This window comes from Pseudophryne corroboree, chromosome 2 (genome assembly GCF_028390025.1).
Source record: "Pseudophryne corroboree isolate aPseCor3 chromosome 2, aPseCor3.hap2, whole genome shotgun sequence".
Classification (NCBI taxonomy): Eukaryota; Metazoa; Chordata; class Amphibia; order Anura; family Myobatrachidae; genus Pseudophryne; species Pseudophryne corroboree.
The window spans coordinates 590,927,415-590,941,955 of record NC_086445.1 but is presented as its reverse complement, the minus strand read 5'-3'; the positions used below and the strand labels follow the sequence as shown (position 1 = coordinate 590,941,955).

General features: G+C 46.9%; 1 long non-coding RNA gene across 1 annotated transcript in view; it reads left to right on the top strand.

The window, feature by feature from the left end:
* Nucleotides 1–11,518, top strand: part of LOC135037841 (uncharacterized) — a 51,134-nt gene extending 39,616 nt beyond the window's left edge. The window contains exon 4 of the long non-coding RNA XR_010232314.1: nucleotides 11,041–11,518. This is a non-coding gene — a long non-coding RNA (uncharacterized LOC135037841). The remainder of the gene's footprint in view (nucleotides 1–11,040) is intronic.
* The last annotated feature ends 3,023 nt before the right edge of the window (nucleotides 11,519–14,541 follow it).

Sequence of the window (14,541 nt, the reverse complement as noted above, 5' to 3'; positions counted from 1 at the left end):
CGATTGACACCATAGTGAACCTTATTCATACAACCAGAAGAAAATCATGATGTACGTTCATGTAGCGGGTCTTTAATATTCTTCCCACACTATCAAGTGTCTCCTCACAAATCCACGCCAATATTCCGGGGAAACACAAATCAAAGAGTGTCTCAGGCTAAAAGGACATTTCTCATACCTGTACAACTTTACATACAGTATACGTAATTCAAACTTAAGATGTCAAACATGCTTACACGTGTGCTTACTTGAAATGAATATGGTCAAATCCCGTAGCGTTTTCTTTTTCTCCCCACACGAATAATTTGATTCCCAAAACACACAACCGTTTGTGAATAAAAACGGTGTTTATTGGGTACATAAAATCACAAATAAAAACAAAATAACAACTAGGACACCAAGCTGTCAAAGCCTGACCTGGGTCATAGGACGAATTTCACTACTCAGTGGGTATCGAACAAAAAGGGCCCATCTATTCTCACCACTAGGCTGGATGCCAGAGGTACAGGTCCAGGTGTCCCAAAACACCTGTGGAACCATCATGCAGACCGCTAAGAGGCCAGAGAGAAAGTGCAGCCCCAGCATGCGGTGCTGTGAGAGCGGCACCCCGCCCCCCCTTATCGTGCAGCCCATCTACAGCAGCCCACGGAGGAGAAGGAGGAGGTGGCGGTGACCAGGCTGCGTATTCCCGGCGCCAGCTTCCTGCTCTGCTACAACTTACAGCTGGGAGATCGGGCGCAGGAGTGGCGTCTGCGGCGGTAGCGGTGGCTCTTCTATGACTCAGGATGATGTCAAGGGAAGCAGGTGAAACTAACCCTTCCACTGCTACAGGCGCCTTCCTGGGTGTGGGAAGGGATAATCTACAGTCACTGTGTGTGTTCTGCAGCTGGAGGGGGGAAGGGGACGGGGGATACTGTGAGTGTGTGTGTATATTAATCTGACTGCAGTCGGAGTATGTGTGTGTGTGGGGAGGCAGTCTGAGTGTGTGTGTAATCTACAGTCTGAGTGTGTGTGTGAGGGGGGACTGTCGCTGAACTCTCCATAGCGGTTAATCAGCACTGCGCTCCCCCTGTCAGTCGCGCATGCGCACACTGGTTATGGCACACAGCAAAGACAAGTGCGCATGCACGACTGACAGGGGGAGCGCAGCGCTGATCAACCGCTATGGAGAGTTCAGGACGGACTGAGTGACCATGGCGGTGATGAGGCGGAAGCGCAGTGAGGAGAAAACTACGGACAGCAACGGGCAGCGGGCGGCAATCCTATTACCAAGGAGAACACATGCAATAAGCCAGATATCGCGGCGGCAGAGGTTAGTACATTCCGCCCCCTAAGTCCCCCCCCCCACATCCGTCCCTCCCCCATATGTGGCACCCCCGTGCTCACCCCTCCCTCCCCCGCAACACCCCTGGGCCCACCCCTCTCCCATCGCGGAACCCCCACACCCGCCCCTCCCCCACCTGCAGTACCCTTGCACCCACCCCTCCCACACCCCTGGTGCCCCAGCACCTGTTGTGCCACAGGACCCCCAACCGTGGAAACCCCGCAGCCACCCCTCCCCCAACCGTGGCGTCTCCAGACCCACTACCCAAACTGTGGCACCACCGCACCTGCCACTCCACCACCCACAGCACCTATGGACCTCATCCCCCATCTGCAGCACCCCCGCACCTGCCACTCCCCCACTCACATCAACCCCACTTCTCCCCCACCCGCTGCACCTCCCGACCCCCTATCCCACTCTCAGCAACCCCGTACCTGCCCCTTTCCCACCTGCAGCACCTCCGTAACCCCTCCCCCATCCGCAACCTGCCCCTCCCCCACCCACGGCACCCCCACGCTCCACCACCCGAAGCACCTCCAAAACCGATCCCCCATCCATGGCCCCCACTTATCTCCCCCACCTGCAGCACCCCCTCTGCACCCACCCACTCCACCACCCAGCCCACCCACAGCACCTCCTGCCCCCCTCCCCCATCCATGGCCCACCCGCAGCCACCCCTCCCCCACCCACAGCATCTACAGACCCCATCTGCGGCACCCCACAACCACTCCTCCCCCACCGACAGCACCTCTGCAACCCCTCCGCCAAACACATCCTACACTGCCCCACCCCTCCCCCAAATGCACCCCCCCTGCACCCGCACCTCCCCCACGGACAGCACCTCCAGACCCGCTCCTTCATTCACGGCCCCCCACACTTACCCCTCCCCCACCAACAGCATCTACATACCCCCTCCCCCCCACCCCCAGCACCTCTAGAACCCCTCCCCCATCCACGGCCCCTCTGCAAGCGCCTCTCCCCCTCCCACGGCACCACCGCACCCGGCCTTACCCCACCCGCAGTGGTTCAGGACTCCCTCCCCCACCCACGGACCCCTGCAACTGTCCCTCCCCCACCCCCCAACACCCCTCCCCCATCCGCAGCTCACACGCACCTGCCACTCCCCCAACCACAACACTTACTAGGTGATTCATCGTGCCCTGCGTGCGATGTTCACACCGTTGCAAGGGGCTCCAGCCCCTTAAGCTTCCCACACCCTTTGTCCATGCAATATTTAACCATTTACAAAATTATGATTGGAGGTAATACTCCATATAATACAAATATTGCATGCCCCAAGGACGTGCAAGGGTTAAAAGGGCGTAGCCCCTTACGACGGTGTGAAGAGCACCTAGTGTTTACATCAATGTTCAGTGTCATTACGAGGTTCTTCTACCGATCCCCCAGACTCCCGCAGTAGCTCCAGTGTTCTGCAGAGTGGGAGACTGTGGATTCCATTTGAAAACCCCGTTCTAGAAATCCTGCGTTTGCTACTGACTGCGGCAGCGCCCCAGACGCCCGCCCTGCTTGCCCTTGCCTAGATCCGCTCCTGCCCATGGGATCCAAGTGAAAGTTAAACACATATATACAGAACAGCAAGGTAAAGTTACATGGTTAAACTTACAGCAGGCTGATCTTTCAAAGCTAGATAGTTTTATTTTCAGTTAGGTGATCAGGGTATGGAATTGCCAAGTCAGCAGACCTGCCTATTACAGTCGGCCCACCTCACCAGTGTAATCAAGTGAACATCAAAGTAAAAAAGTGTGTGGGGGGGTGGGGTGGAGGGGGGAGGCTAGACTGCACGGCCTATTGCTAAAGATATTGAGAGGTGCTATCAGGATGGTATTCATGTAACCTCCCCCAAAAAAACGCCCTTACTATCGAGACGGTCGGCATGCCGACCAACAGGGACTATTTCCACTCTTGGGTGTCCACGACACCCATAGATTGGGAATAGAACCCGTGGCGACCACAGCAAGCTCGCAATCCCAGCGTCGGTATGCTGACCGGCGGTCAGGAGACCATCGGCCAGCCATACCACACCCATGCTATCATACTGAGGCTTCTAATGCTATGCTGGAGGGAGAGAGATGCAGATGCACACTCTTGCCACTAAGAGCACCATAACTCCCAAAATTTGGAGTACTGGAGGGACTCCTGGTGCGACGTAGCTGCGCGGTGCCGAAAAGGGGGCTTGGTATATTGTAAAGGGGCGTGGCCTCACGTGGATGACGCGATTGTGAGTCATGCCTCCAATTTTCATCACAGTGGGAGCATGGCCACTGCTTTCTGAGCTGCTGACCATGCCCCCAGTCCCTCTGCCTCACTGGAATAGACGCTGTGCACATGCGCACAGCGTCTATTCACCGCGGCTCTGCTCTGAACTGAGCAGAGTAGCAAGTGATAAGGAACCTCCCAACTGCCCCCACCACCACCGCGGGACAGTTGGGAGGTATGGAACACTGATAGTAAGAATAATTGAAATAAACCCTCACAATTAACATGGAGTATAATTGAAGTTCTTAACACACATGTACCGCGATCAGGTGACTTCATCACATGGGTCCCTAACATTCCTAATACTATCACATTATATAAACATCAAAGTAAAGTGGCTCACTAATAACTACTACTTGTACTTATAAATCTATGTACTATAAGATGTGTAGTTGTTCACTGTACCTACAGGTGAGTCTCTGGACCATTTGTTGTTACAGTAATTGCACATTTTTATACATTTGTAGTTAACTCTTTGAGGCAATGGCTCTAAGAAGGAAAAAACAGTTGTAAAGTTCTATTAGAGATTAAACATATGTACTGTACTGTAGGATTCTCAAATAAAATTTGTAGCTAGAAACAAGTTAAATATTGCACTATTACTAATTAAGAGATTAGAGCAATTAAAAATGAAATATAGTAAATAAAGACAAAGCCGTATAGACAAATCCTTATCTAATATTTAAAAACACCAATGTAGTGTTGTGAGGATGAAAAGTCAATTAAATAGCACAATGGGAGTAATTCTGAGTTGATCGCAGCAGGATTCTTGTTAGCAGTTGGGCAAAACCATGTGCACTGCAGGGGAGGCAGATATAACATCTGCAGAGAGAATTAGATTTGGGTGGGTTATTTTGTTTCTGTGCAGGGTAAATATTGGCTGCTTTATTTTTACACTGCAATTTAGATTGCAGATTGAACACACCACACCCAAATCTAACTCTCGCTGCACATGTTATATCTGCCTCCCCTGCAGTGCACATGGTTTTGCCCAACTGCTAACAAAAATCCTGCTGCGATCAACTCAGAATTACCCCCAATGTACGTAAGGAATTGAAGGGTTAAATCTCCTCTGTCATTGTGCATTGTGTAAATATTGTTTCTTTTTCTTTTGCCTTGGATTTAGCTTGCATTGCATAAAATAAATATAGCTCCACCCATAGTTTGTTGGGAACTGTGTGAAATCACCACCCCTAGATGAAGTACTAGGCTGTATCCTACATCCCCCCCATGTAGCCTGTTTTATCCCTCCTATGCAGTAAAGTTAAACCAATAAAGTATTTACTTTTGCCTACCCTTTCCTGGACATTCCAATCCCTCCCTAGACAATGATGCCTTATATACCATTGTTATGAACAATAAACGCAGAGTGATTCTTAACTACATGGTGTCGTGTATTATCTGTAACGTTAAGGATTGCTCTCACTGACGTCAGTGGCCATCACATCGAGGTAATCAAAGAGAGGTAGGGATCCTTTCAGCTGGGAGCTCTATGTCCGGGATTCAGTGATCGTCCCTGAATGGTAAAAAATAGAGAATTTATTGTCTATCTTTGCCATACAGGATTGCGGTCATACACTGAAGCTGAATCCGTGTCAGTGTTCCGGGAACACGTGACAAGGTAATATTTAAGTCCGGGACTTAATATTACGAAGTTTTATGTAAAAACATAAAACAGGTATCAGGGATACCATAGAATCTTTAATGTCTGGGACTTAAAGATACGTCTGAGAAAGGACCAGGAGTCCAAGCGCAATTCTCCAAAGACGTTAGTATCTGGGATACTTAAAAAAAAAAATATATAGACCTGGGGTCTATACATAACGTAGACTATACCTCGATCTGATCGTCTATATATATATTCTTGTATGTTGTAGTGAGATAAGTTCTTATATTTGGTTCAGACGGCTGGTAAGTTTTCGTCTGCCAGATATCTTTACTCAAAACTCTTTTCTTGCTTCCTGTTTAAAACGCTGTATTTTTCTGACATCTTGTACGAAGGTAAGCGTACCCGTCAAAAGATTTCATGTTCTCATTATACAGATAATATTGTGATATTGTCAATGACTAATTAACTGGTGTTAGCTAATGCATGCATAGAAAGTTTTTGTAAATTGCATTTTTTTTTTGTTGTGAAATTGCATAGAAAGTCTTTTTGTTGTGAAATTGTATAGAAGGTTTTTTTTTAAACTGCATTTTTGTTGTGATATTGCATAGACAGTTGTTGTAAGTTGTTGTGGAAATTGCGTAGAAAGCTGGTGTAGATTGTATTGTTTACTATGGGAGGGGGTCAGAGTAAAACAGTCATTTATCCTCCACCTTTACCAGGGGAGACATGTAAAGAGTATGTTGCCCGTAACTCCACCACAGATTATTATTTAGTTAACCCTTGGGTGGATAACTTAGCAGGATGGACAGAGAAAGTTGGCAGCCCCAGTCCATTCCCCCGTGACGGTATTAATTATCCCTTTTATATGGACATGGTCAAAGGTCTTTGTCTGGAAGACAAGGAAGCCTGGCCATGGTATGATCATGACCCACAATGGGACATGACATATATGCGTGCTGGAGGAGAGCAATGGCTCACGATAGCACCTCATTGGTATGACAAGAATATCAAGCAGAAACAGCGTAGAATAAAATCTGTAACTTCCAGACTGCATAAAGCTGAGGAATTTAGAAGCAACAAGTTTCTGAAAAATTCTTCTCCCCCGCCTTACACTCCCCTATATCCCTCCTTAAAGGACACAGATCTTTTAGCTGCAATTGCTTTGTCACGAATGCCAATGCAAGGAGGAGGGGGAGGAGGAGGAGGGGAAGGAGGCTCAGGAGGCTCTGAAGGAGAAACAGCCCCCCCTGACAGTACCCTCCACACAGGCGTAACCACCCCCGCCCCTAGTGCCCCTGACGCAGCTGTTGTGGGTAGCGACCCTGACATTCCTACTGAAGGTGGTGGCCGCTCAGGCCATGATCAAATATATGTAACCCAGCTTGAAACTACAGTCCAGACTCCTAGCAAACAAATCACCTCCCGCCGTAATGCTGACTCAACTGTTGTCATTAACCACCCTCTTACCCCCTCCATAACGCGATCCGGCACTGGTTTCCTTGAAAACAGTGCTGGTGCCAGCGGTGTCGCTACACACCTGCCCTTTATGACAGTAGGGGATCAGTTGTTAAAGAAACCCATTGAAATAGAGGATTTAGACAGAATTGTTAAGAACTGTCCCAAACCCACTGTTGCACCTGACGGCTGCATAGCTTACTTGAAAAAGGCTTGCACAGGACGCAGCTATACTCAAGAAGATATGAAGCTGATCATAGATGGGGTTATAGACCATTACAACGGGTGGGATTGGAAAAAGATTCCCACCATAAACACTCCTACCATCCTTAACGATGCCGTTCGCTACCCTCTCAATACTGGGGATGGTGTAAAGGCGATGTGGAAGGAAATTGAGACCCATATGAAAGAGATTTTTAAAACCCGAGCTTCTCTTCCTATTGCCGTAGCATGTAAACAAAAGCCCACTGAAACTGTCACTGAGTTTTGGAAGAGGTTTAAAAAGTGTTGGTCTGAAGATGCAGGTCTTACTCTTGTAGATACAGACCATTTACTAATTTCTACCTTTGTAAATAACTTGTTGCCATCTGTTATGGTCCCTGTTAAGCAAGCTGTTTCTTCCTGGACCTCTGATAATATTAAGGAATTTGAAAAGCACTTATATGAAAAGGAAGCTGCAGGATGCTTTGATGTTAAAAAACCCTTGCAGAATGCCCCAACTCATAATTACCAAAATCAGAGAAACCGGGGAGATAGACGCCAGCAGCACTTTACTGGCCCACCCCGCAATCCAGCCCGATATCAAAACCCACAAGCCAGGCCACCCCACCCCCCTGACTCTGCCAGCAGGAAACAAACCTCCTGCTTCAACTGTGGAAGGGACGATCACTGGGCAAGGGATTGCCCTTGTCCCCCACAAAACCACCGACAGCCCCAAGCTCCGGCTCCCTCCCGGGATCATCCCCGACAGTCACACAACAACCCCTTTCAGGATCATGTCCGATTCCGGGTTGACTGGCAGGATCCCTCCCACTGACGGGGCCCGGAGGAGGGTATCCCAGCCTTTGCCCAACTCACCAGACACTGGAAGGACCCACCGCTACTAACCTTGATTATAGGAAAGAGAGCAATCCCTTTCCTGGTGGATAGCGGGGCAACTACTAGTGTTTTGTGTGTCGACCTGTACGATGGTCATTTGGAAAAGACTGCTCCTTCAATGGGAATCAATGGGATACCCACAGATGCTTACCTGACAGATGCCCTTAGTGTCAGAACCACGGGAGGCACGTATATGGGTAAACACAATTTCACTGTAATACCTGAATGTCCAATTAATCTTCTGGGAAGGGATCTTCTTAGCAAACTCGAAATCTCCATTCTCCCTTCACCCACTAGCAGTGGCCTGGAGGTCGAGTCCCCACACCTACCGGTGTGGGAAGCAACAGACATTACACCTGATTTTGACAAAGTAAACCCTGCTCTATGGTCGGAGGGTCCCTATGACACTGGCCTCATTCCTTGCACACCATATAGAGCAACCCTGAAACCTGACACACAACCTGTCTATCAAAAGCAATACCCCTTGTCACAAGAGAAGGTTGAAGGTCTTAGACCAATGATACAACAGTTTCTCCAACAAGGCATTCTCAGACACATAATCTCACCTTACTGCACACCAGTCAACCCTGTTGCTAAGTCAGATGGTAGTGTAAGGTTTGTACAAGACCTCAGGGCAATTAACCAACTCATTGTGCCTATAGCACCCATTGTACCTGACATTAACTCACTCATTTCAGCTATCCCTGCAGATGCTGCAATTTTTTCTGTGATTGATTTAAAAAATGCATTTTTTAGCATTCCAGTGGATGCACATACACAGTTACTTTTTGCATTTTCTTTTGAGGGCAAGCAACTCACCTGGTGTCGTTTACCCCAGGGCTACATTGACGCACCTGTTGTGTATAGCATTGTACTCCAGGCCACATTGGGGCCCTGGCAACCTCACCATGGTTCAGTCCTGCTACAGTATGCAGATGATCTGCTGCTCTGTAGTCAAACTGAGGAGGCCTGCCGGGAGGATGGTATATCACTGTTAAACTGGCTCTGTGAATGTGGACACAAGGTGTCCAAAACAAAAATGCAATGGTGTAAGAAGCATGTGGATTACTTAGGTTTTGTGCTCACTCAGGGGGAAAGGAAAGTCAGTCCACAGCGCATTCAGTCTGTATTGGGCCTGGTCACCCCAACTACCCAGAGAGAACTGCTGTCTTTTCTGGGTATGGTAAATTACTGCAGACAGTGGATATCTGATTGTTCCTATTATGATAACATCTTGAGACAAGCCACACTGAAAGACAAACCTAACACTGTACAATGGTCACAGGAAATGTTAACTGCATATGAGAGCTTAAAGTGTATGTTAATGAAAAGTCCGGCACTTGGCCTCCCCAACTATGTACTACCTTTTCATTTGTTTGCAAGGGACAATTGTAAAACCATGGCGGGGGTGCTCACACAGTTTCATGGAGGAAAGTTGCGCCCAGTGGCATTTTTTTCCAAAGTAATGCCTGTCACTGTGCAAGGTATGCCTGCTTGCCTCAGGGCACTTGCAGCCTGTGCAATGGTAACTGAAATGGCCACCACACTCACCCTAGGCCACACAACAATACTTCACACCACTCATGATGTTCTAACCATTTTAAAAGGGTTACACACACAACACATGTCAGCTCAGCGCCTTAGTGGATATGAGGTTCTCCTTTTGAACAACCCCTCACTCACCATTAAGTATGCCACCAACTCTTCAGGTCCTGCACCCATTCTCAACGCTCTACTGGGGCTCAAAGGTCCTGAAGACCACCCTCCTGAACCCCATGACTGCTCGGCCTCCATTGAGTCAGAAACATCCCCCAGACTGGACATGTCCCCTGTCCCTGTCCCCGACGCGGATGTCATTTTTGTAGATGGTTCCTGTAGCAGACCCAATGACACCACGTACCAAGCGGGTTATGCTATTGTCACTCTCCCTGACATTATTCTGGAAGCGCAGCCTATTCCTTACCAGTCAGCACAGGCTGCAGAGCTCATTGCTCTCACAAGGGCTTGTCACCTTTACCGGAATAAACCAGTCACCATCTACACTGACTCCAAATACGGGTACGGCGTCGTGCATGACCATGGGGTCATTTGGCAACGCCGTGGTTTCCTTGGAGCTGATGGAAAAGGCATATCACATGCCCAACTCATCTCTGACCTTCTGCATGCCATAACCTTACCCTCTGACATTGCAATCCTCCATTGCAGGGCACACACCGGGGGGAAGGATGCAGTCTCCCTTGGAAATGCCCTTGCTGACTCTGCTGCCAAACATGCAGCCTCACAGCCCATCACTCAGGCCCACATGACCATCATGACCCCCCCAGCTCTCGACAACCATTACCTGATCACCCAGTTACAGGCCTCAGCCTCCAATGCCGACCTAGCTGACTGGACTTACCCAGTTTTGCAGAAGAATCCTAAAACAGGATTAATCTGCAAAGAGGGGAAACCTTGTATACCCCAGTCCAGTGCACCCTTGTTTATTGCCCACTACCATGGCATAGGACACCACAGTAAGGCAACAACTACCTTACTCTTACGTAATGATTTCTATGTCACGGATGCCAAGTCATTAGTAGATCAGTATGTCAGTAGATGCATCACTTGCCTGCGAAACAACCCCAACAACCCTGACAAGGCAAAACATCAGCATCTTGAATACCCCACCACACCCTTTACACACCTGCAAATTGACTTCACCCATATCCCAGGTACTGGTAAACAGGAATATGCCCTGGTCATTGTAGACATGTTCTCTCGATGGCCAGAGGTATTCCCCACTAAATCTGAGGATGCAAAGACAGTTGCTAGGATCCTAACTCAGGAAATCATCCCCAGATGGGGGTGCCCATTGCAAATCAATAGTGATAAAGGCTCCGCCTTTACAGCAAAAATTACACAGGCCTTGGTAAAGGCCCTGCAGGTGGAATGGAAGTTCCACATCCCGTATCACCCGCAAAGTTCAGGGGTCGTAGAACGCATGAATAGGACCCTCAAAGACAAGCTTAGGAAGGCCACAGGAGGCACCTTCCACAAATGGAAGCAAGTCCTTCCCATTATCTTGGCAGAAATTAGAATGACACCACAAAAGACTTTGGGTTACTCCCCCTTTGAAATATTAATGGGTAGGCCCTTCCCTACACCTTGGGCTAAGAAACCATTAGTAATACAGGAGGGAGATCTAGAACTTATCAGAGAAGAGTATGTCAGGTCCCTGATAACAAAACTGAATGAAATTGAACATGAGGTTGTTTGTAAAAACCCTTTGAATCCACAGGAACCTACACACCCCTTTAAAGTCGGAGACAGAGTCGTGGTGAAGGTGCTCCCCAGGAACAAGAGCCCAGGAGACTTTACCTACGGTCCAGAGACAGAGGTCGTAGCAGTAACCAGAACAGCAGTCCTGACAGAGGAAAGCCCCACCTGGATCCATGCATCCCGAGTGAAAAAGATTCCTAGACCAGACCTAGAGAGGGAAGCAAGTGATTCCAGCGAGGTACAAACGGGGGCAGACAGCCCTGACCTCCCACCTAGCGAAGACAGAAGAACAGAGGAGGATGAGGAACCTGTCCCCTACCTCTATCCTGGGGACTATGTTGATAATCCTAATGGTCCTCACTTGCCAAGCTACAGCTGAAGTAGACATTACACAAAAATCCGGCACCTACACATTTTGGTATAACTCCTCCAATACTGAGGTTGCCGCCTATAAAATAGATTTCTGTACCATTGCTCCCTGTCTTAACAAACATTATGCCTGGCAGTGTGATCAGTATGGTACACGTAATACCCCCACTGAAGCCTATATTTGTGTTACTAGTAAATATTGGGGAAATAAATGTGCGTATTGGGGATCAGTGGGATGGAATTCTGGCCATAGTTATGGATACCAGCCCAAAGAGGCTCTCTCAAGAAAAGACAAATATGGTGAGTCCCTGCTTACCCGTCTTACCCTTCATAGACAAAACAGATGTGATAGTAAATTCATATTAAGCATAAAACATCCCCAGTCTACTGATGCAGGCACCTATGTCCTAGGTGAATCCTTTTTTTTAAACCCATCCCTTACACCATTCTTGTTACAGGATATGTTTAACAATGAAAAGTATGCCCAGCTCAAGCCCCCTAAACCACGCCCCAACCTCTTGAAACCTCATATAACCACCTTCAAGGATATGATGGCCGTTAACAATCCCACCTTTAAAGACACCCTAGCTATTGAAACTGGTTTCTCTGACATCAATTTCTGGTTAGAATGGATGAAGTATAGTGCTAGCAAACATAATAAAAGTAACTGTTATGTCTGTGGCAAATCTAGGCCCCACCTAGGTACAGTGCCCCTTAATATACCCCTAGAACAGGAAAATTGTTTTTTCAGCCTTTTTAATGACACCAAAACAAATGACAGTCAGTGCGAAATGTGGAAAAGGGAATATCCCATATTGTCAAAAAATCCCAACCCAGGAAGCACCATAACCATATATCCTGGAAACTATACCTGTTATACATCTAACACTACCACAGGTAGAAATTTAAAAACCTTCCCACCAGGGTATTGTGCAAATAAAAGAACAACTGTTTTAGTTAACCAAACTAGATCACTAGGTGACATTTATTATATATGTGGGGATATGAAGCTTAGAACTAAATTAGACACACCATGGTATGGTGAGTGTGCCCTGGCCAAAGTCATAATGCCACTCCTAATGATCACCGATGACCCCACTCCTCCCTCTAATACTCCTGCTAATCGAAAGAAAAGAGCACTCCCAGGAGGTAGCTTTGACCCCCACGTATACATTGATGCTATAGGGGTCCCAAGAGGTGTTCCAAATGAGTTCAAAGCTAGAGATGAGGTGGCTGCGGGTTTTGAATCATTGTTTCCTATAGTAACTGTAAATAAAAACGTAGCCTGGATTAATTATATATATTATAATCAACAAAGATTTGTTAATGATACCAAAGATGCTCTTAAAGGTATAGCTGAACAGCTAGAAGCCACTTCCCAAATGACCTTCCAAAATAGAATGGCTCTTGACATGATTCTAGCAGAAAAAGGCGGTACATGTGTTTACATTAGTAAGGTGGAAGGCTGTTGTACATATATTCCTGACAACACTGGTCCTAATGGTAAGGTTACTTTAGCCATAAACAAATTAGAAACCTTATCCATAGAACTTAAGAAAAATTCAGGTGTTGATAACCCATGGAGCCAATATTTTGGGTGGATTGAAAATTGGAAACAGGCTCTTGTGCAAATAAGTATATTCATAATAATAACTTTAATCTTTATAGGTCTCATAGTTTATTGTGTGATTCCCTGTGGAAAGAAACTCACATCTAAAGGTATTGACACAGTCTTGATGTATTATGATGTTACCACTAGCCCCATCACCTCCTCTGATAGCAAAGGCCCCGATGATTATGTTCAATATCTAAAAAATTGGAGAAACAAAAAGGGGGCTCTACAGAAGAATCATGTCGTATAACAATCATGATTCTAAGAGGGGATTGAAGGGTTAAATCTCCTCTGTCATTGTGCATTGTGTAAATATTGTTTCTTTTTCTTTTGCCTTGGATTTAGCTTGCATTGCATAAAATAAATATAGCTCCACCCATAGTTTGTTGGGAACTGTGTGAAATCACCACCCCTAGATGAAGTACTAGGCTGTATCCTACATCCCCCCCATGTAGCCTGTTTTATCCCTCCTATGCAGTAAAGTTAAACCAATAAAGTATTTACTTTTGCCTACCCCTCCCTGGACATTCCAATCCCTCCCTAGACAATGATGCCTTATATACCATTGTTATGAACAATAAACGCAGAGTGATTCTTAACTACATGGTGTCGTGTATTATCTGTAACGTTAAGGATTGCTCTCACTGACGTCAGTGGCCATCACATCGAGGTAATCAAAGAGAGGTAGGGATCCTTTCAGGAATATAGGGTCTAATTCAGACCTAATCGCAAAAGCAAAATTTTTCTCTAATGGGCAAAACCATGTGTACTGCAGGTGGGGCAGATATAACATGTGCATAGAGAGTTACATTTGGGTGGGTTATATTGTTTCTCTGTGGGGTAAATGCTGGCTGCTTTATTTTTACACTGCAATTTAGATTTCAGTTTGAACAAACCCCACCCAAATCTAACTCTCTGTACTTGTTACATCTGCCCCACCTGCAGTGCACATGATTTTGCCCTTTAGAGAAAAAGTTTGCTATTGCGAACAGTTCTGAATTAGGCCCATAGACCTCCTATTTGGCCTAATCAGAGCCTTTTCCTTGATTTACAGTTTTATTCTAAAACCACATAAAAACACATTTAAAACTTATTTTTTTATACATATAGATGTCATGACCATTGAGGGACGGATGTTGATAACACTTGGTGTCTTCTTAAAAAGTGCAAGCTCTTGGACAGCCTATTCAACCTCCTTTGGATCCTGATATCTTGTCACCAAGGATCCAAAGAGGGCCAAACAGGCTTTCAAAGAGCTTGCCCTTTTTTTTATAAGTTCTGTCCCACCTCCAACATGCATGCTCTCACTGCTAGGGATACGAGACAGACCTTAGCTTAGCAGGCGAGGAGGATGATGAACATCAGGGCTGATGGGTCCATGGTAAATATGGCGGTAGAACGGAATAGGTGGTGAGACAGAGCTGTAGGGCAAGTGCTGGGGTGGGCAGCTAGGCTTTTTGTCACCAGGGTCAAAGACTCAGCTCGCCCCCACCCCCACCTTCTCCAATAGATAGTAGTCAGTCACCCTCTACCTATATG